The sequence below is a fragment of the Macaca fascicularis genome, chromosome 8 (assembly GCF_037993035.2).
Source record: "Macaca fascicularis isolate 582-1 chromosome 8, T2T-MFA8v1.1".
Taxonomy (NCBI): Eukaryota; Metazoa; Chordata; class Mammalia; order Primates; family Cercopithecidae; genus Macaca; species Macaca fascicularis.
The window spans coordinates 110802066-110813097 of record NC_088382.1 but is presented as its reverse complement, the minus strand read 5'-3'; the positions used below and the strand labels follow the sequence as shown (position 1 = coordinate 110813097).

The 11032-nt window shown below is 42.1% G+C and overlaps 1 long non-coding RNA gene across 1 annotated transcript; it reads left to right on the top strand.

Annotated features, from left to right (window-relative positions):
• The first annotated feature begins 10007 nt into the window (after positions 1–10007).
• LOC141407444 (uncharacterized) lies at positions 10008–10630 on the top strand. The gene is made up of 2 exons (XR_012416566.1): positions 10008–10144; positions 10480–10630. It is a non-coding gene; the product is annotated as an uncharacterized lncRNA (long non-coding RNA).
• The last annotated feature ends 402 nt before the right edge of the window (positions 10631–11032 follow it).

Sequence of the window (11032 nt, the reverse complement as noted above, 5' to 3'; positions counted from 1 at the left end):
CTTGAGGCTGGGTTGTCAGGGTCACGAACTACCATCCATTGATTGAGTGCCTGCTTTGTACCAGTGTGTGGATTAAATACATTCTCAACAGTGGTGGTCAGCATCCCAGATGCTTCCCTAAGGTCAAGCGAGTATGGTTTTGGGAAAATAGGAGTAGAAGCTGAGGGTCAAGGAAGGAGCAGATACAGACCCCTGATTTGAATCAAGTAGTGTCACACAGGAAATGGCCATATATATGGGATCAATGCTTCCTTCCAAGAGGCCTAAAGCCCTGATTACCAATTAACCTATCGTTTAGCAGACATGCTTACAGCTTAAAAGGTACTGTGATTGTGTTAATTTTTTTTAGGCACAATAAGCTCAATTTATATTTAAAACATTGACATAAGATATTTAGAAATCATTATGCCATATTTATGTATAACGTCTTAATCTATGATCTTCAGCATTGTAAACCTAAGTGATTCTATTATACTTTTACATATTTATATAGAGTCATGCCTTGCTTAACCATGGAGATATGTTCTGAGAAATGCATTTTTAGGCAGTTTTGTCATTGTATGAACATTATAGAATGTCTTACACAAACATAGATGGTATAGCCTACTACAGACCGAGGCTCTTAGGCCACAAACCTGTACAGACGTTATTGTACTGAATGCTGTAGGCAGTTGTAGCACAATGCTAAGTATTTTGTATCTAAATATAAAAAAGGTACAGTAAAAATTGAGTGTAGACCAGGCACGGTGGCTCATGCCTGTAATCCCAGCACTTTGGGAGGCCGAGGCAGGCAGATCACCTTAGGGCAGGGGTTCAAGACCAGCCTGGTCAACATGGCAAAACCCTGTCTCTGCTAAAAATACAAAAAAGTTTAGCCGGGCATGGTGGTAGGTGCCTGTAGACCCAGCTGCTTGGAAGGCTGAGGCAGGAGAATTACTTGAACCCAGGAGTCGGACGTTGCAGTGAGCTAAGATCTCACCACTGCACTCCAGCCTGGGTAACAGAGTGGGACTCCGTCTCAAGAAAAAAAAAAAAATACAGTGTAAAAAATACAAAATGTTAGACCTGTATTGGGCACTTACCATGAATAAAGCTTGCAGAACTGGGAAGTTGCTCTGGATGAATCTGTGAGTGGTGAGTAAATGTGAAGGCCCAGGACATTCCTGTATACCACTGTAGACTTTATAAACACTGTACACTTAGGCTACAAGTATTTTTCTTTAATAGTAAATTAACCTTAACTTACTGTAACTTTTTTTTTTTTTTGAATTGTATAAGTTTGGTTGTGTGTGTGTGGTTTTTTTTTGTTTTTTGAGACGGAGTCTTGCTGTTGGCTAGGCTGGAGTGCAGTGGTACGATCTCAACTCACTGCGACCTCCATCTCCAGGTTCAAGCGATTCTCCTGCCTCAGCCTCTCCAGTAGCTGGGATTGCAGGTGCTCACCACCATGTCTGGCTAATTTTTGTATTTTTAGTAGAGACGGGGTTCACCATGTTAGCCAGGCTGGTCTTGAACTGACCTCAGTGATCAACTTGCTTGGCCTCCCAAAGTGCTGGCATTTCAAGCATGAGCCAAAATGCCCAGCCTTAACTTTTTTACTTAATAAACTTTTTATTTTTACTTTTTGACTCTTGTAATAAAACAAACACATTGTACAGACAGCTATACAAAAATATTTATATCTTCTGGGATTTTTTTTTCTGTTTTTAAAGTTTTTTATTTATTTTTAAACTTTTTTGTTAAAACTAAGACACAAGCACACACATTAGCATAGGCCTACAGAGTCAGGATCATCAGTATCACTGTCTTCTGCCTCCACATTGTGTCCCACTGGAGGGACTCCAGGGGCAATAACACACATGGAGCTGTTATCTGTGATAACTTAAATGATGCCTTCTTTTGGAATACCTTCTGAAGAACCTCCCTGAGGCTGTTTTACGGTTAACATTTTTTTAAATAAGGAGATGAGTACACTAAAATAAAAGTATATAGTATAGTAAGTACATAAACCAGTAACACAATTGTTTATTATCAAGTATTACATACTGTATATAATTGTGTGTGCTGTGCTTTTATGACTGGCAGCAGAGTAGATTTGTTAATACCTGCATCACCACAAACACCAGTAACACATCACACTACAATATTACAAAGGCTACAACATCACTAGATGATAGGAATTTTTCAGTTCCATTATAATCTTATGGGGTCATTGTATATGTAGTCTGTCATTGACCAAAATATCATGCAGTTTATGACTAATTACATATAAAATGTAACTTTATATGTAAGTTATATAAAATGCACGTGAACATGAAGTAATATTTAAAAAAACAATTTATGAAATTATAAAATAAAGTTATAAATTATGTTTATATATAAAAATGCACTAGACTTTATTGGTAGCATGAAAATAGAACTCACGTTGAGCCACTCACTCACTGTTGGTTGAACAGGACAATAATACTGACCATATGATAACCTTTCTGATCAACAGTTTAAACCCTGAGATCCATTTTACTCTTTTCAGTCAAAAAAAGTGATTGTGGTTATTTTCTTGAGAAAATTCCTAGACACGAAATGTCTGGGTTAAAAGTATGCACAAAAGCTTCTACACTGGTAGAAGTAGGTTGGAAACCAGGTGTCCGTGGGAAGGGTTTTTGTATGGGGAGGTGATAGAGGAGCCATTCAGAAGCTGTCGCTCAGTTTGTCCGCAAGAGACTAAAGTCTCCGAGGCCTAGGTTTCTTAGCTTTAAAGCGGTATCTTCTCCCATCTCACAGCACTGTGAGGAGGACTTTTTTTTTTTTAAGTTTGGAAAAGTGCTTTTGTAAAGTGTAAAAACCTTTGAGGTGTGGTGCAGTAGTTCTTCAAGGAGGTGTGCGATGCACTGATGTGTGGCTTCTAGCTATGGAAAGAAGTTACCTCTTTTTTTTTCTTTTTTCTTTTTTTGAGATGGAGTCTCGCTCTGTCGCCTAGGCTGTAGTGCAGTGGCGTGATCTCGGCTCACTGCAAGCTCCACCTCCTGGGTTCACAAATTCTCCTGCTTCAGCCTCCCAAGTAGCCAGGACTACAGGCGCCTGCCACTATGCCCAGCTAATTTTTTGTATTTTTAGTAGAGATGGGGTTTCACCATGTTAGCCAGGTTGGTCTCAATCTCCTGACCTCGTGATCCGTCTGCCTCCGCCTCCCAAGGAAAGAAGTTATCTAATGAGCATTTTAAATTACTAAAGTTTATAGACTTACGAGAATGGGTTCAAGGGTATCTCTATAAAAATTCATTCAGTAGCATTTCAGTGTACTTTCTTGAGAGGGGAAAACAGAGTGTGAGTTGCAGCCAGCAGGTTGAGAATCCCATGTGTGACCCTAGATACACCTTCCTGTGTGTCAATAGCAGGAAGAAGATATTTTAGAGTCACAGAGGTAGAGAAAATAGCATGGACTTTCTCACCGAGGTTCAAATTCACCTCTGGCATTTAGAATTTGAGTGACCTGGAGGAGTAAACTCACTTCATGTCTCCAAATCGCATTGTTCTCATCTCTGAAATGATCTGCTTTACTGAGTAGTTGTGAGCATTTAGCTGTATAGCTGCACATAATAGAAACTTTTTATTTTAAAAAAGCTCATTAGTTATCTAAAAGGTAATACTCTCTGGAAGAGGTGGTTATGAAGATACATTGCTACATCAGGGTGTCCAGTCTGGAGAGGTGGAAGTGTTCAAAATACTTGAGGTTCCTTAGATTTTGAATTAATAGCTATGGGAAATGCCTTTCTTAGCTCGTAAATGCTCTGGAACTTTTCTTCATAGTATCTCATTCTTGACTAGTCATGTTGGGGGTAGTTTTTGATTATGAAAGTAATAACATGCTTCATGGTTAATAATTCAAACAATGCAGACAAATATCAAATAAGTAAAAGTCCCGTATGTTTCCATTCATACTGTGAAACTGGTTTTCCTTTTGTTTTGATTTTGATTGGTTTGTTATCTGGTGGGTTGATTAGTTTGAGTTTTGGTTTTCAAATTCAAACTGCCTTCATTTTTTTTTTTTTTTCAATGATTGCTTGCATCATCCAAAGGGAAAAATTCCTCTGACCAGTGACCATCCTATTGACAGAGACTGCTTCTAAACTAAACCAAGCTTCTGTGATTTGAAACACCTTAAAAGTTCTAACTACAAAGCTCACCAACTCGATATAAAACCAGATTTTAACTGACTTGGGTCATGAAAGGCTGTTAATAATAGAGCCTGCCACTTTAAGGAAATGCCATAGCCCACTGGCATATGCAGAAGCTCCTTGTGCAAGGGAGGCGAGCCTGCAGTTGATGTCATAGCCCAGCCTTCTAATGCCATTTGCATAAAGAGTATTTGATTGCATGATTACATAAAGTGAGGTTTACTGGTATTTTCTTGTTTAGTTCTTGAAAGTCTAATTATAGGCCTAAGGGAATAAACCTGCCACTTGGAGAGGATTGTTGTGGCTACTGTCAGATTCCAGGGAGAAGACAGATTAAAAGCAAAAATTTGAATTTCAAAGAAAATACTTTAATGCACCAACACAATGAAGTGACCTTTATGTCAAAATATAGAGGTTTGCCTCTGTTGTATTCTAAACTGGTTCTGCATTAAAATAACTTATCTAAAGAAAAACGAATGCCAGGCACTGTGGTTCATGCCTGTAATCCCAGCAATTTGGGAGGCCAGGCGGGCGGATCACCTGAGGTCAGGAGTTTGAGATCAGCCTGACCAACATGGTGAAACCCCATCTCTACTAAATAAAGAAAAAAATTAGGCAGGCATGGTGGCACATGCCTGTAATCCCAGCTACTCAGGAAGCTGAGGCAGGAGAATTACTTGAACCTGGGAGGCGGAGGTTGCAGTGACCCGAGATTGCACCATTGGGCGACAAGAGCAAAGATCCGCCTAAAAAAATAACAAAGAAAAATGAAGGTTCAGTGTCAAACATTTTCACTTAACTTAAAGAGTTGAAATTAGTGCCCAGTTAACCTGTATCCAGAGCTGATTTTTAGCTATAGAAAGCACTATGATTGTGCCAGTGACCCTGTGGAAATACCTCTACCCAGATGGGAATAAGGTCACAGGCCTGACCCCAGTGGGTACTCCCTCAGCCACCCTGTACCCTGTTGCACCCCTTTGAAATCCAGCAACTGAAGGGGTGACATTTGGCAGAGCAGGATGCTGGCTGCACCATGCACCAACACAGGGTGCAGGATCTACTCTGATTGGCCTGTGCCCTGCTGATAGTGAAATACTGTGTTTTGAATGTTCATCTCTATCCGTGTTAACTTCAGCTAAAGGCACATCGGTGGATAATCCAAAAACCCACATCTGGCTTTTTTTTTTTTTTTTTTTTTTTTTTTTTTTTGAGACAGAGCCTTACTCTGTCACCCATTCCGGAGTGCAGTGGCCCAATCTTGACTCTCTGCAACCTTTGCCTCCCGGGTTTAAGCAATTCTGCCACCTCAGCTTCCCAAGTAGCTGGAATTACAGGCGTCTACCACCACACCCAGCTATTTGTATTTTTAGTAGAGACGGGGTTTCACTGTGCTGGCCAGGCTGGTCTCAAACTCCTGACCTCAGGTGATCCGCCCACCTTGGCCTCCCAAAGGGCTGGGATTACAGACATGGGCCGTCGTGCCTGGCCTTTTTTTTTTTTTTTTTTGATCACAGGAATGTGACATGTGAATTAAGTGGTCAAAATGTAAAACTAATGGGGACACCAAGCCTCAGGAAAAACATCCCATGTTTCTGCTTAGCTCTCTTATGTGTTATACTACCTTCCCTTTCTCTTTCTTATACACATAGATTTTCCTTAATTGCAGCCCAAGAGGACACTGCCCCATTTTGTTTTGTTCTTTTGTCATTGAGACTTTTATTAAAGTGGGTGCCTCAAGTCTTTGGTAACAGTGTTAACAGAACACTGACAATGACTGGATATCAGTCAGTGTTCATCTCCTTCCCAAGCCACTGTCTGAACACTAAGATCCTTTTTTTTTCTTTTAATGAAAGGTAAAATACAATTCTGCTCTGTGATTTATACTTCTACCAGATTTATTTTATCGACCTTTCATTAGTCTCTCAAAGATGATACACTGTTTTTCTTTGTTAAATGTTTGGGCCAGGCACAGTGACTCATGCCTATAATCCCAGCACTTTGAGAGGCCAAGGCCAGCGGATGACTTGAGGTCATGAGTTCAAGACCAGCCTGGCCAACATAGCAAAACCCTGCGTCTACTAAAAATACAAAAATTATCCGGGCATCATGGTGCAGACCTGTAATCCCAGCTACTCAGGAGGCTGAAGCAGGAGAATCACTTGAACCTGGGAGATAGAGGTTGCAGTGGGCCGAGATTGCGTCACTGCACTCCAGCCTGGGTGACAAAATGAGACTCCATCATGTTGTCAAAAAAAAAAAAAAGTAGTTTGTAGGAGGAATGATTGTTTTCTATTGGAAAAAAAGCCAAATGGAGTAAGAATTTAGAGCATGAATTTCGAATGAGACCTATATTGTAGTTTCAACCTTACCCCTTCCCTGTATGGCCTTAGGCAAGTCACTCTGCCGTCCAAATCGGTTTTATCATCTGTAAAGTAGGGGTGGTGGTAATAGTTAACTCTGTCTCAAATGTGATAAAATCATTATGTGCTTAGAGCAGGGATCCCCCTACTGGTCCTTGGCCTGTTAGGAATCAGGCTGCACAGCAGGAGGTGAGGGGTAGGCAGGCAAGCGAGCAAGCGAAGCTTCATCTATATTTACAGATACTCACCATTGCTTGCGTTACTGCTTGAGTTCCATTAGTCCAGTGGCAGAATTAGATTGTCATAGGAGTGCAAACCCTACTGTGCACTGTTTATGCAAGGGATCTAGGTTGCGCACTCCTTATGAGAATCTAATGCCTGATGATCTGTCACTGTCTCCCATCACCTGTAGATGGGACTGTCTAGTTGCAGGAAAAAAGCTCAGGGCTCCCACTGATTCTATTAATACATTATGGTGAGTTTTATAATTATTATATATTACAATGTAATAATAATATGAAGTGTACAATAAATGTAATGTGCTTGAATCACCCTGAAACCCTACCCACCCCACCAGCCCTGTCCACGGAAAAATTGTCTTCCACAAAACCCGTACCTATTGCCAAAAACATTGTAGACCACTGGCTTAGAGTATTCAATAAATGTTAGCCAAACAGTTAGCAACTGAATTTTCTGACCCTGGCAGACATGCTTCTTGAATATTTGGTGTCTGAATTATTGGAGAGTACCAAGTGACCTTGGAAAAGTCACTTGATCTGAATTCCAGTAAAATGAAGATAATACATACACCTCCCAGGGTTGTTTTGAGGCTAAAATGAGATAATAGGAAAGCATCTGTATGATAATTTGCTCAACAAGTAATTACGGAGTGCATTCCATGGGTTATAACAGTGAACAAAATAGACAATGGCCTTGGTATTCATGGCACTTAGGCAGAGCAGGAATAAGTACTGATTTTCAATCAGAGAAGGGGGAAAAGTGCCACATCATGCAAGTTACAAAATTAGAATGCAGTTCTCCCTCTGATGAAGAGAGCAGGTTTTATTCTCCACAAAATTAATGAAGCTTTCTAGTCACTAGGAGTTACAAGATTATGTCACTAGTACCAAGATAACTGGTAGTGGTTGATGACTCGCTATTTATAAACCCAGAGTATGAACTTAAGGCTGCCTTTCTGGAGCATGGGCCTGATAATTGCCAGAATGTGCTGTCTGCCTGTGGTTACCCATTCTGCTGACTCTGGTGGGAGCACATGTTAAATGAATTCTGGAATGTATCTCGAGTGATCAGAGCCCTGGGCGGTAAACCAAAGGCTCTGGGGCACAGGTGTCTTTTGGGTTTTTTGTTTGTTTGTTTTTTCTTTTTAATCCCAGTTGAAGGTCATGTCTGTAAGAGGTGTGGGAAATGAACAGATGGTTTTATACATACTATCAAATAAAAGTTAGCTTTTCTGGACCATGTTTTATGGTATTGATATTTCAAGGTTCAGAAGCGCCCCTGGGAAGCTGTTGCCTCACCTGGATTAGAAATGTAATCGATTAGGGGATACTTTTGAAAGATAAAGGGGGAGATAGCAAGAGTAGACCAGGACAGCCTTCACACCCTGATGTAGTTCTCATACCTGTGAGGGGAGAAAGGGAGGAGGAAGGAGGGGCTGGGTGGGAAAAGCCTCAGATTGCAGCACAGTTCTGAGAAAGCCACTGACAGGCCTATGGTGTCCCCAGGCAAAAGTTGCCCAAGAGAAGAATCCCTTGCAGGGCAGGGATGGACCAATACTATACCCCCAGTGCTAGGTCAGCAGCTGTGGAGAGGGCAGGGACCTGGACAGAGAGTGTGGCCTTAACCTGAAGACGGTGGTGGGTCTGAAGGGGCCAGGCTCCACAGCTGGCCGTCACATTGAAGGAGAGCTAAACAGCATACTGAGTGCTGCAGGCCCCAGTTTGAATACCATTTTTGGGAACTGTGGCATATAAAGGTAGATTCTTAGGAATCCAATGTGCAAAAACACCCACATCTAGATATTCATTCAGTACTGATCACCTAGGTGCCAGGTACTGGGGATGCAACCCTGAGCATGATAGGAGGGTCCTGCCTCGTGCAGTGTATAGTCTGCAAGGGCAGGTGCAGGGCACTATGGAAGAGGCCAGCAGGTGTATCCTATTCTACACAGGGTGGTCATCACATTCCTCTTAGGAGGCCAGGTAACCTGAGCTCTGCAGGCGTTAGGAAAGCAAGGACAGAGACCTTGAGGCAGGAAAGAGGGCCCAAGTGCCAGAGTGACGGGAACACTCCAGGGGACCAGATGGCATGAGATGAGATTTAGAGCAGAGCAGGAGCCAAATGCAGCAAGGCTTTGTCAGTTACGGCGAGGCTTTTAGACTCTATTTTAAATGCGATGGGAAGGGCGGAAAATGTCCCGAGCCAGGGAGCAGCGTGGTCAGAGTTACATTCGTGAAGACCACTCTCCCTGCTGTGCAGGGATCATTTGGAAGGTGGCGAGTGTGTGCGGTGGTGGGAGACAGATGAGTAATCTGTAATAACAGTAATCCAAGTGGAAGATGGAGACTTGGACCTGCTGATGGCGTCTGTGTATGGGATGAAAGAAAAAGAGGAATGAAAGATGCCTCTCAGGTCTGTGGCTTAATCAGCTGGTAAGGCCATATGCTGAGATGATAGAGAACCTGGGAGAAGGAACAGATTGGAGAGGAATGTGCTAGGAAATTAAGAACTCAGTTTTGGATATAAGTTTGGGATGCCCATTAGACAAGTGGCAGTGTCAGGTACATTGTACTTGAAACACGTATGTCCAGAGGCATATATGATTCTGAGAGGGAGGTTGGGCTGGAGATAATAAATTCCAGAGCTGTCAACACGTAGAAAGTATTTAAAGCTTTAGGATTGAGTGTGATCACTTGGGAAAGGATTATAGATAGAAAACTGAGGGCCCAAGACCAAGCCCTGAGGAGCCCCTACATTCAGAAGTTAAGTAGAGGAATAGGAGGCAAGAAAGGAGAGAAGAAGCAGGGGAAGGGTGTTTCTAGGGGAGCACTCAGTTAAATGACCCCAAGAGGAGGGCAAGCCAGATGAGAGAAAAGTCTCCGTAACCTGAGGGCATAGTGGGGACCTGATAGCATTTGCAAATGACTGGGGAGGATGCATGCCAGATTAGCACGTTACAGAAGGAATGGGAGATGGGAAGGTAGAAACAGCATGTATAGACCTCTTCAAAAGTTTTGTTGTGAAAGGCAGCTGAGAGATGGATTAATCGCTGGAGGCAGAAGTGACCACTGGAAGGGAATCCTAAGTTTTCATTTATTTGTTCGTTCATTTGTTTAAGAAAGAAGTTGTTATAAAAAGAACATTAGGACTAATAACTTTCATCCCACTTTGCCAGGATTAGACTCTCAAACAAAAAGGAAGAACAAAAGCTATTCCCAGCCAAGGAGTGGAGAAGGCCTGGATCAGCAGGGCCTTCTCCTCAGTCAGGACATTGAGTAACTGGGAGACAGGTTTTCCATCAGCACATGGAAACCCTTGGAGGTTGGACCTGGGTGGTGTCCCTTAGATGTCTTCTGACCTAGACTGGAGGTAATGAATCCAAAGTTCCTATAAGAATGCTCAATGATAACCTGACCTAAACAAGGCCAGCCTTTGAGGAGTTCAATAAGAGAACCATTACAGTAGGAGGAAAAGGACTTCTCCCTCCTCAGTCAATGATGGCCACAGCTACAGGGAAGACAAGGTCAGCAGTTACGCCTCAGGGACATTAAGACCAACACTGAAACGATGTCTGTTTCTGGGTTACAGCCTCACCATTTACTGCCAATTAAGGCATCCTGACTGTGGGGCAGAAAGGCTTACTGGGTATTAGAAGCACAAAATGTCAGGAGCCAAAAATAAACTATTGTCATTTCTTTTGTAAGGGTTTCCCAAACTCTTGATTGCCTCTTGCAAGCAGATGACCTGGGAGCAAATGTTATGGCAAAATGATGGACTCCTAGCAAGGGCTGAAGCATGCCCTGTGAAGACTGTGGAAAGAATATATGCTTGTCAGAGATTCGGTAACCTCACCAAGAAGACCTTAAACTGCAGTTTAAGAGGGTGGAAAAATTACTCCAGTGAAACTATAAGCCCTTTTATTGGTAAGAAAACGTATGACGCAGAGTAATTGGAGAATCTCTTAATTTGCATGCAAAAATAACAGGAGGAAAAAGTAAGGAATGTTATATGTGATTTCAAGTGTGAATATGAAGCAAAGGAACTTGAGATGTTAACACCTGGAAGAAATCAAGATTTCCTAGATACCGTGAAACACAGGGCTCCGGACTGTGTACAGCAGGTGCTGGCACCCCTTCCATTACCTCTGTTCCCAAGTAATTCAGAACCTTAAGGAGGTTCTAAATTGGAATATGGAATATGGAAGCCCTGAGAGAAAGGATAGCAGAGGAGCAGTATATGTCCAAAATGTCTGAAAGT